Source organism: Syngnathus floridae, chromosome 4 (genome assembly GCF_059516105.1).
Source record: "Syngnathus floridae isolate MCC-2025c chromosome 4, RoL_Sflo_1.0, whole genome shotgun sequence".
In the NCBI taxonomy this organism is placed as follows: domain Eukaryota; kingdom Metazoa; phylum Chordata; class Actinopteri; order Syngnathiformes; family Syngnathidae; genus Syngnathus; species Syngnathus floridae.
In genome coordinates, this window is record NC_142416.1 from 4,896,749 (window position 1) to 4,906,692 (window position 9,944).

At 41.3% G+C, this 9,944-nt stretch overlaps 1 long non-coding RNA gene across 1 annotated transcript; it reads left to right on the top strand.

Annotated features, from left to right (window-relative positions):
- The first annotated feature begins 4,207 nt into the window (after positions 1-4,207).
- Positions 4,208-9,575, top strand: LOC148398602 (uncharacterized). The gene is made up of 2 exons (XR_015858202.1): positions 4,208-7,885; positions 7,987-9,575. It is a non-coding gene; the product is annotated as an uncharacterized LOC148398602 (long non-coding RNA).
- Positions 9,576-9,944: the final 369 nt, after the last annotated feature.

The window sequence follows — 9,944 nt, forward strand, 5'->3', positions numbered from 1 at the left end:
TTTCCCTAATTCGGATTTTAGAAGCAAGATCGAACTGATCACTCGACTTTGCTTCCACCAAAAATAGCACGTAGCTGGTATTTACCTCTTCCCTTTTTTATGAACTGTGTTTTGCAATCGAATTGTTCTGGGATTGAATGATTTTATTAACACGGGTATCAGTGAGTGAAATTGTTCAGTTTCTGGAGTAATTGAGATTTGTAATTCTATTCCATGTTTTTTTTTTTTTTTTTTTCAATAAATGTGTTTTGTATATTACTTACTTCGTTGTGCGCGGATTTGTACTGAATATGCAACCGAAGGCTCAGGCCCGCTTCCCCTTTTTTGATGGGCCGCGTAAAAAGGAACTTTGAAGAAGTTAGAGACTTAAATAACTTCCGTAGTTATTTGAGCCACGAGTGAATTGCGATCCGTTCGAAAGTTATTTCGTCTGAATAAATTAAAGGAAGTGTTTAAATCAGATTATTGGGTTGTGTAGAATGGAAAGTTATTTAACTATTTGAAAGGCTCAGGCCCGCTTCCCCTTTTTTGACGGGCCGCGTAAAAAGTAACTCTGAGCAAGTTAGAGAATTAAAAACTTTTGTAAATATTTAACGGAAGAGTTGATTTCGTTAAAAGTGAATTCGGTTGAGAAATTACTTCCTTTAAATAACATAACGACGACGATTGAAATAAATCAGTGAAGTTGGCGGAGGATAAAAGTATTTCAACTGTCCGTCGGGCGCGGCCCAGTTCCCCTTTTTGTCGGGCCGCGTCAAAAGCTAAATGGGACACGATCAAAAAGTAGACTTGCCTTCCAAATTAATTATTGGGCAAATCTAAATAGAGCACGACATTTTTATTCGGTTTAAGAAAGTTGCTATTCTTTTTGAAGCAATTAAGTGGGGTGAAGAACTCCGACGGTCAAGTGCTAGATCTACGTATAGGAAGTTAGAATTAATCATATAAAGTGCATTAATTTTCTTCTTAAATGCTATTATTGTCACACTTTTATTAATTCGATTCTCTTTCGAATGAAAAAGTTGGTCGGCTCGCTGCATGAGCGACCAAGTGGAACGGACCCATATCAACATTTACTTCGGCAAAAACTAGTGCTTGGGTGCGCTAAACAAACGAATCCCTGAGGTCTTAACAAAGACATCTAAAAAATATCCGTAACAAAATAAGAACTTCAAACACTAGCGGGGAGCCATCAATACGATGCGGTCACTTCGAAGTCTTGCCTCGAATTGAGTTACTCGGCTCGAGCTTCGGGTGACTTGAGAGGGATTGGCGTCGTACAGAAATTAGATTGATTCCGGTGGAGTTAATTTAACTCGGGTGGTTAGATTACGGACGAATCTCCGAACCCGGCTAAAACAAACCCGTTACCGGGAAGCCGGGGGCACCTTAATGCAAGAGGTGCGTTTGACAACACACACAAACAATAACTAATGCAACTTTATAATGTTGACATTTACTGTCTAAATTCCTCACTTGTACATATCTGTTCATATCTGGTTATACTGACACTATATATATATATATATATATATATATATATATATATATATATATATATATATATATATATATATATATATTTATAACCCTATATTTATAATTAGCATTCTAGTACCGCCTGCAAATATTTGTTCTACTTCACCTTATTGTAAATACTTAGCCTGTCATATCCGCACTCGTCCCTCTTGTATATTATCCCGCATAGTATAACTCACCTCATATTTACCTGATTGCACTGTATCTACTGCTCAGTATTCTTTTTACTCTTTTTGCACTTCTGGTTGGATGTCAAAGTTCTTTTCTCTGTACTGTGCTTGTGCTGTACATTGAAAATATATTTGAATTGAATCTAATCTAATCTAAATCTACCTGGGAATCATAATGAGTATGTTGAGAAAAAAAATAACTACGGAAAAAGGATAGCAAAGAATGAGACTATCTTCAGATGGACAAAATAAACAATAAAAGCAACTCAAAATAGATAATCTGAGCATGAACTAATGCTAACGTTCGAAAGGGTAACCATGAACCAACTCCTGTTCCCCAATTTAGGCACTGATAGTTTGTACCCTGATAAGTTGAACTCACTGATTGTGTTCATGGAAGGATGAGCTGGAAGTGGTTCTGGAGTTCTAGAGTGGGTCTGGCTGTTGCATTATCCTGCCCTGTGCGGGCAAAGATTCTGGCACGTGTTATCCAAAGCAAGCCACCGTCGTTGTCTCCTCGAGACGTGGAACGGGATTCACAGTGCTGGCCCAGCCATAAACAAAGAAAGGACACGTGGCTACTTGGCTCAGGCTGAGCCAAATCGCTTGCCCACGTGATCTATCACAGTGGAACAAATGGACAAGGCCTTAGTCCAGACGTGAGCAAACTACGGCCCGCGGGCCACTTCCGGCCCACTGGGCCGTTTAATCCAAACATGAATAAATTGTATTATTAAACTTTTTTTTGTGGTCATTTTCCCTGCAATTACTATGTTATGTTATGTAAAGATATTTTTAAGCTGTGTCAGAGGCAGTTGAAAAGATGGGGCTTAAATGGGACAAGCTCTGTGGAGTAACAACAGACGGAGCTCCGGCCATGACTGGCGAGCGCAAAGGAATGACATCGTTGGTGTGCGCCAAGGTAAAAGAGAGCGGAGGTGAGGCTGTTAGGATGCACTGTATAATCCACCAAGAAGCACTGTGTGCCAAGACTGTCCAGCTGGGCGATGTGATGAATTTCAGGCTTTCCTATCTGATGTGGATGCTGAATACTGGGATGTACTCTACCACTCTGATGTGCGCTGGCTCAGCCACGGCGCTGTGCTGCAGCGTTTTTTTTCGCTGAGATCAGAAATCGACCAGTTTTTAAAAGGGCCAACCTCTTCATGAGTTAAGTGACCCTCTGTGGCTGGCAGACCTGGCATTTTTAGTTGATCTTACGCATCATCTGAATACACTGAACAAGAACCTAGACGGCAAAGAACAGTTGGTGCCACACCTGCATGCGCACATGAAAGCCTTCTGCGCAAAGCTCCGCCTGTTTGAGACACAACTACGAGGCTTTAATGCTGCACACTTCCCTGCGCTGTCTGAAATCAAGTCTGCTTTTCCAAACGCCGACCTTTCTGCTAAAAAGGAGAAATATGTGTCTGTGATTTCCTCTCTCATGTCGGAATTTGTTAGGGTTTTCCAGGTTATCTTTATCATAGGATTATGTTGGAATGTAGACTATAATGATTAACCAATCTTGTCTTGCTCTCACAACGCAGTAAAATAATGTGGTTGCATTCTCTGCTTGATTGACCAGCTGCAGAGGAAGCAATCAAAGTTGTTCTGTTTCCCACAACATCGTAAAACACCCCCTGCTCTGACCATACCAGAGGCCGGGGGTTCACCAAACCTGTCAACTCTCAACCCCCACTCTGTTTCTCTTAATAAATATCTGCTTGCAGGAAGGAGAGTCCAGAGATCGATTCGAACATCGCTGCACGCACAGCGACGAATGGACTCTCCACCTGCAGGTGTCAAAAAGGACTTACTTGTCTCCCGTGTGGTTCTTGCAAAATATTGTTTGAGTGAGCAAATCTCTAACATTTTGGTGCCGAAACCCGGGATCCCTCATACCCGCTATCTGGCTGACGAAGGAGGACGTGCTGCATTGTCGACAAGCCAGCGTCCATTAGGAGGACCTGGAGAAGAAAGTCCTGGGAAGAGAATTCTTCGCTGGGCCAGCATCTTAGGTCTGCCTTCGTCTGACAGAGGTGGATTGACGGGACCCGGCAGTGCAACGAACCAAGGGGACAAGTAAGTTAAAGGCCTGAAGTTGTGTGCACGAGAGATACGGCTTTGGTTTGTCCGAGCCATGAGATACGGCTTTGGTTTATCCGAGCTATGAGATACGGCTTTGGTTTATCCGAGCTATGAGATACGGCTTTGGTTTATCCGAGCTATGAGATACGGCTTTGGTTTGTCCGAGCTATGAGATACGGCTTTGGTTTGTCCGAGCTATGAGATACGGCTTTGGTTTGTCCGAGCCATGAGGCCTAAAAAAGCGCTGGAGTTAGTGTGATTGAGTGTGTGACTGGTAGGATAAATTGACTAAATAGCAGTTCTAGCGTTGTTCCACGGCAACGAAACAGGCTAGTAATCTGTTGAAAGGTCAATTTAAACCTGCATTGAGGATCCTCAAAGAAAAAAAAATTTGAAAAAAAATTGTAAAACCTTAAACTACTAGAATTAAGATGGGAAATAAAAACGGTAAATCTCTACCTCTTGACGGAGATGAGAAGTACATGGCGAGTAGATTTCTTAATTGTATGCAATATATGCCGAAGTGGAAGAAAAAGTATGGAGTAGAAGGGAAGTTGAAAGTTGAAGTGTGGAAGATAGTAGTTGATGTTTTAGAAGGGAGTGTGGATAGAAAGAAAAATGGACTGAAAAAGAAAAGAAAAGAGAGAGAATTGGATTGTGCTAAAATGTGGTTGAAAGCTTCACAAGAAAGAAGAGAACAAATCCAAAAGACAAAAGATAGAAAGTTGAAAAGTGATGAAGCCGCCATTCAATTGAGATTTGAAAAAGAATTCTGGGTACATAGTGGCATCCCATTCAATGATGCAGATGAGAGTGCTTATCAGCAACATCTTAAAATTCCGCTCCTCACTGGTTTCCCCCCTGACTTGGGCAGTTGGGTGAGAAAACACTTGGTGGAAGCGGACACTGCTTGGTTTACAAAAAACATGCAGTGGCCCAGAGACGCTGACAAAGGGATTGAGAAAGGCAGAAGTTTTGATGTATTTCATCTAGATGATGATAATGATCTAAATGAAGATACAACAATCTTCTACCAAAGTTCCCAAAGGGGCAGAGGAAGAGTTAGATACCAACAACGTCGCAAGCCACCATTCAAATCAAAACCCCCATCAGATTCAGACAACTGTTGGAACTGTGGGAGACGAGGACACTTTGCATGAGAGTGTCGTTCTGCAAAGCAATATCAATCAAAGGGTGCAGGAAGGGGCAGAGGAAAAGCCAAATTTTTAGCATGACAAGCTTCCTCCTCTTTGACCGCTTATGCTCATACAGAGAAAGAAAGAATAGATGCCCATATGACAGCAAAACATGTCATTGTCAGATTATTAGAATTTTTTTAGATTATTAGAAGTCTTGTCGATCCAAGAAGTATGACAATGCTGTTTGTATGCCCAAATTACAAATGACTAGAGCTCAATTTGTGTTACACTAAAGTTAAAATATGCAAATCAAGTGGTAAAGAAATGCAACTTGCTTCTAGAAGATAAATAAATAAAATTAGAATGTGCTGTCCTCGTGTGCATGGGAGGGACCAGCTCATGATCGACCACAGGAAATGGCCAGCCTGTGACGAATCATTGTTGCTGAGACCTACCTTCCGCACGCGAGAGCTGTGCATGTGTGTGCGTATGTGTTAAAGTTGAAGTCCCAAATTGATGAAGATTGGCTAAACTTTTAGTATAAAGAAATTTGCTAGACTGTTGTCTATTCAATTTACACCGCAGAACAGAAACAATTTTGACAGATAAAAATGAGAGGAAAAGAGAGAAATCTGTTTGCGAGCAGAAACTAATCCACACTAGTGCATGTTAAGTGTCGAGCTCACATGAGAAATTCGATGAAAAAAAAAAAAAGAACGACAGAACATGCTTTCAGGAATTGGAAGAAGCTAAATTGTGAATTTAAGATTTTGCAATGCTACATTTGATAGGAATAATTGATTGGTTGTGTTATAAGATTATACAAAATTCTAAATGCAAGCTAAATCTGAGAGATTGAGTTCTTCAAATTTAAAAACAAAGAAAAAAAATTCTGATTAATTTGCCAGTTGTTTGTTTTAGTTAAGTTTTGTTTGGACTGGTGGATTGTTCTACCAGGAAACATGAGTTGAAAATGATATATGAATGATGTGTGGTGAGCTTGGATGAATTGGGACCAATGTGATAGTATGACTCCTTTTTGGAGACTGTGTGAGATGCATATGATGAGCATTGATGAATGATTGCCTGAATGAGAGGTTGAATGGTTGAAGTCGTTGGCGACTACTATAGAAAATTAGTAGAGCGACTTTGATGAAAGAGTGATTTTGAGCAGGTTGAATGTTAGAAAGAAACACGTAGCTTTTGGATTGATAATTAATTAGAAAAAAACTGGAGAACCAGTAACACATGTAGAAGATGTGTGAACTGAGAAATTGAGAAGCGTTTTGGAAAGAAAGTCAAATTAAATGATGATGGAATCGTATGTAGTAAAGAACGCATTCTCCCAAAAAGTTTGTCAAGGTGTGAGGCATGGGCGTTGCCAAGCCTCAAAAGGAGGGAGTGAGTAGGACAGATAGTGGAAGATAGTAAGAATACAACACTTTATGACAATGAATTTTCAAATACATTTGGTGTTATACTGTGGTAAATTTTTTGTTCTGGTGTAGATAGGTTAGCAACACGAGAGATTTAGAGGTTCAAAAGAAAGACAGTTAAAAGAAAACATTTTTGATTTGGACAATTGCAGGCTAACAGGAACATGAGAACGATAAGAACTACGAGGTGGGATCCAATTTCATTGGGGAGATTGAGAATTCACAGCACCATTCTCTAAGTCACATTTTTGAGCAAGCATGACAATAACATGTGAGAGGTCAAGACATACAGATCAGGGCTTGATGTGGAAAGCAGACCTCGATGAGTTGATTTTCAATAATGATACTGAAGACAACATACTGTCCGATTAAATTGGAACTATAGATAAAATGTAGCTCAAAAATAGGATGAGTTGCAGGATTCACGATATAAAAACGAGACCGCTGTTATTAGAAGAATTTGAAGTTTGGTAAACAAACGTTACCAGCAAATTGATGGAAGCAGCTACATTTGGAGATAGTCTTACAAGTTTGATGTCCCAGCCTGTCATTCTCAGTGTCAGGGTCCCTGAAACCCAATCCGAGACTTCGCCTGCAGCCGTGAACAACTACAAAATGGTGCCTGGCTCTGAAGCACCTTTGACCTTTGGCGAAGGACAAGAAAAGACTACTGTTGTGCTTGGAGGGGGACAAGTACACTCCGGAGGACAGACAACATCCTCGGGGACGAGAAAAGACAGTGAAAAGCGGAGGAACTCACAATGATGAAAATTGACTCATTTGAACAATGGACTCATTCAAGAGTGATGGATGGGGTCGCTCTGAAGCAACAACAAAAGAACACCAACTTGAGAGGGTGAAGTGCGGCAAAAAGATATGGACTTGGAGGGTCCGACAACCAAATCGCACTCCTTGCTACGGCGTTACCAAATTTGGTGAAGCTTGGTTCAAAGTGGAAGGGAGGTTCATTGTGCACTGAGTTTGACAGAACTGAGGAGATTTGATAAATAAATAAATAAAAATTTGAAAAATACGTAGGGCTACAGAGAGAAGCATTATAATCAGAGATTGAACGGATTTGGATAAAACAAATAGGCTAAAACGGTAGGAAACAAGAGCAAGATCTGATATTTTGGCTCATCAAGCTTAAGACGTAGAGGTCGAGTTACATAAATTTTAGAACAGGACATTTGGCAGTCAGGAGGAAGCTAGGTTGCTCAATGTACCTATTCAATACAATAGTAAGGTTTTCTGTACCACAGTGGAGGTTGGATGGTCAGAAAGTTAGGTACGTTCAATTTTTGACATTCACACAATCATGCATAGGAGTCACAAGGCGACAGTTAACAAGACAATGACTGCAATAGGGGCCACCTATGACTGCACCGACATGAAAAAGTAGAAGTGAGAGAGCAGAGTATGGGATTATATGCTAAAACGTCTGCTATACAGTTACCGATAGGAGATTCTATCAAAAGAAGCTACATGAGAGATGGATTAGAATCCCTTTGTTTGTGTGTTCTGTTTTTGTGCGTAATCTCTGTAAAATTGTGACAGTCTGTTGTTGTTCGTCTGAACTTTGTATGCCGTTTTGTGTATGTGTGCGTGCAGATGTGTGGGTGTGTGTGTGTTCACACCCTGTGTGGGTGTGAGCGTGTGAGGAGAAAGAAGGCATGGGTAAGACAATCTCTTTTAAACCAGGAGGCAATAAATGGGAACGCCCCTGTCATAAATAGTTTTTGGTTAAAGGGAATCATTAGGAAGTGTTCAAACTCTTCCCGCAAACATTCCTATTTGCCGGTTAAATGGGCACGTCAATTGACTGCGAGAGTTGCAAACAACAGATAAAGAACAGTCCTTGGCAGATTATATGATCAGGACGCTCAAACTGTGTCAAAGACAAATTTACTGCCGCTTGATCTTTCCTCCTCACAGGTCGACAACCCCATCAATCCAGGAGACTGGGTCTACATCGAGGTCATCAAAAGAAGGAACTGGGTCAGCCACGACAGGAGGGACCATTCCAAGTCTTGCTGACTACACATGTTGCATCCAAGGTTGCAGGACCCACAAATGCAGTAACGACGACTGCTCTCCAGGAGGAAACTGGATGGGAGCTTTTTTACACATCACCCCTCTGTGCCAGGATGATAGAGCCGTTTTCAAGGTGTAAGGGCTCTACTACCAACATGGCTGCACCATCGGACGGGACCTACTTCATCCAGAAGTTCAGAGGCACTGCCTCACCTGCATCCTATGAGTGCACGTGCCTGTTCAGTACGGATCATGGTTTTGTGGTCACAAGAGTTGTCCGATGCTGCCTGCCAACTGGACACGAGCGTGTGCGCCAGTGTGTGTGACGGAACACACCTACAGACTAGAACATCATCAGCTGACGAAAACACGAGCACATATACAACTTCTTAGACGTGACAGATGTGATGATGATAAAGAGACGTGGATTGCGTAGATGCTGTTCTGTTGAGCATGTATTACGGAAACTTGTTGATTTGACCATCAAATATGCTTCGCAAGTAATGGATATGCTGATGTACTGTTTCTTTGTTTTTCTTTTTGTTTTTTTTATTGATAGCATTCTGGTCGCCTAGGCCAAAGGGACCGTGTAAGAATTTTCCTGCTAATAACATCTGGCCAGCAGGTTTTTCGCTTACACAATAAGTTTGATCTGGGGTATTAAGGTAATGCCTCATCTTCACTGGAAAGTGTTGCTATCATTGTTTGTTGTTTTTTATTTTTCCTATTCTTCATATATATGTGTTTTTTTTTCTTACTTGTCTTTGTTGTTTGGGGTGGCATAATCATATGATAAAACAGGAGGGAGATGTTAGGGTTTTCCAGGTTATCTTTATCATAGGATTATGTTGGAATGTAGACTATAATGATTAACCAATCTTGTCTTGCTCTCACAACGCAGTAAAATAATGTGGTTGCATTCTCTGCTTGATTGACCAGCTGCAGAGGAAGCAATCAAAGTTGTTCTGTTTCCCACAACATCGTAAAACACCCCCTGCTCTGACCATACCAGAGGCCGGGGGTTCACCAAACCTGTCAACTCTCAACCCCCACTCTGTTTCTCTTAATAAATATCCGCTTGCAGGAAGGAGAGTCCAGAGATCTATTCGAACATCGCTGCACGCACAGCGACGAATGGACTCTCCACCTGCAGGTGTCAAAAAGGACTTACTTGTCTCCCGTGTGGTTCTTGCAAAATATTGTTTGAGTGAGCAAATCTCTAACAGAATTCAACCAGTGTTTCCAAGATTTTTCTGCCATTGAAAAACAAATCAAGCTGTTCTCGACCCCCTTCCTGGTGGATGCAGAAGAAGTGGAAGAGAGTCTGCAGTTAGAGCTGATTTAAATTCAATGTGATGATTCTCTGAAGAGTCTGCATCAGCTTCTCCCCCTCCCCGAATTCTATCAGAGTTTGGATAATGCCAAGTTTCCTCTGATGAGACGCCACGCAAAAAGAATGATGAGCCGGTTCAGCGCGACATACATATGTGAACAAACATTTTCTCTGTTCAATCAGAACAGAAGCAGACTGAGAA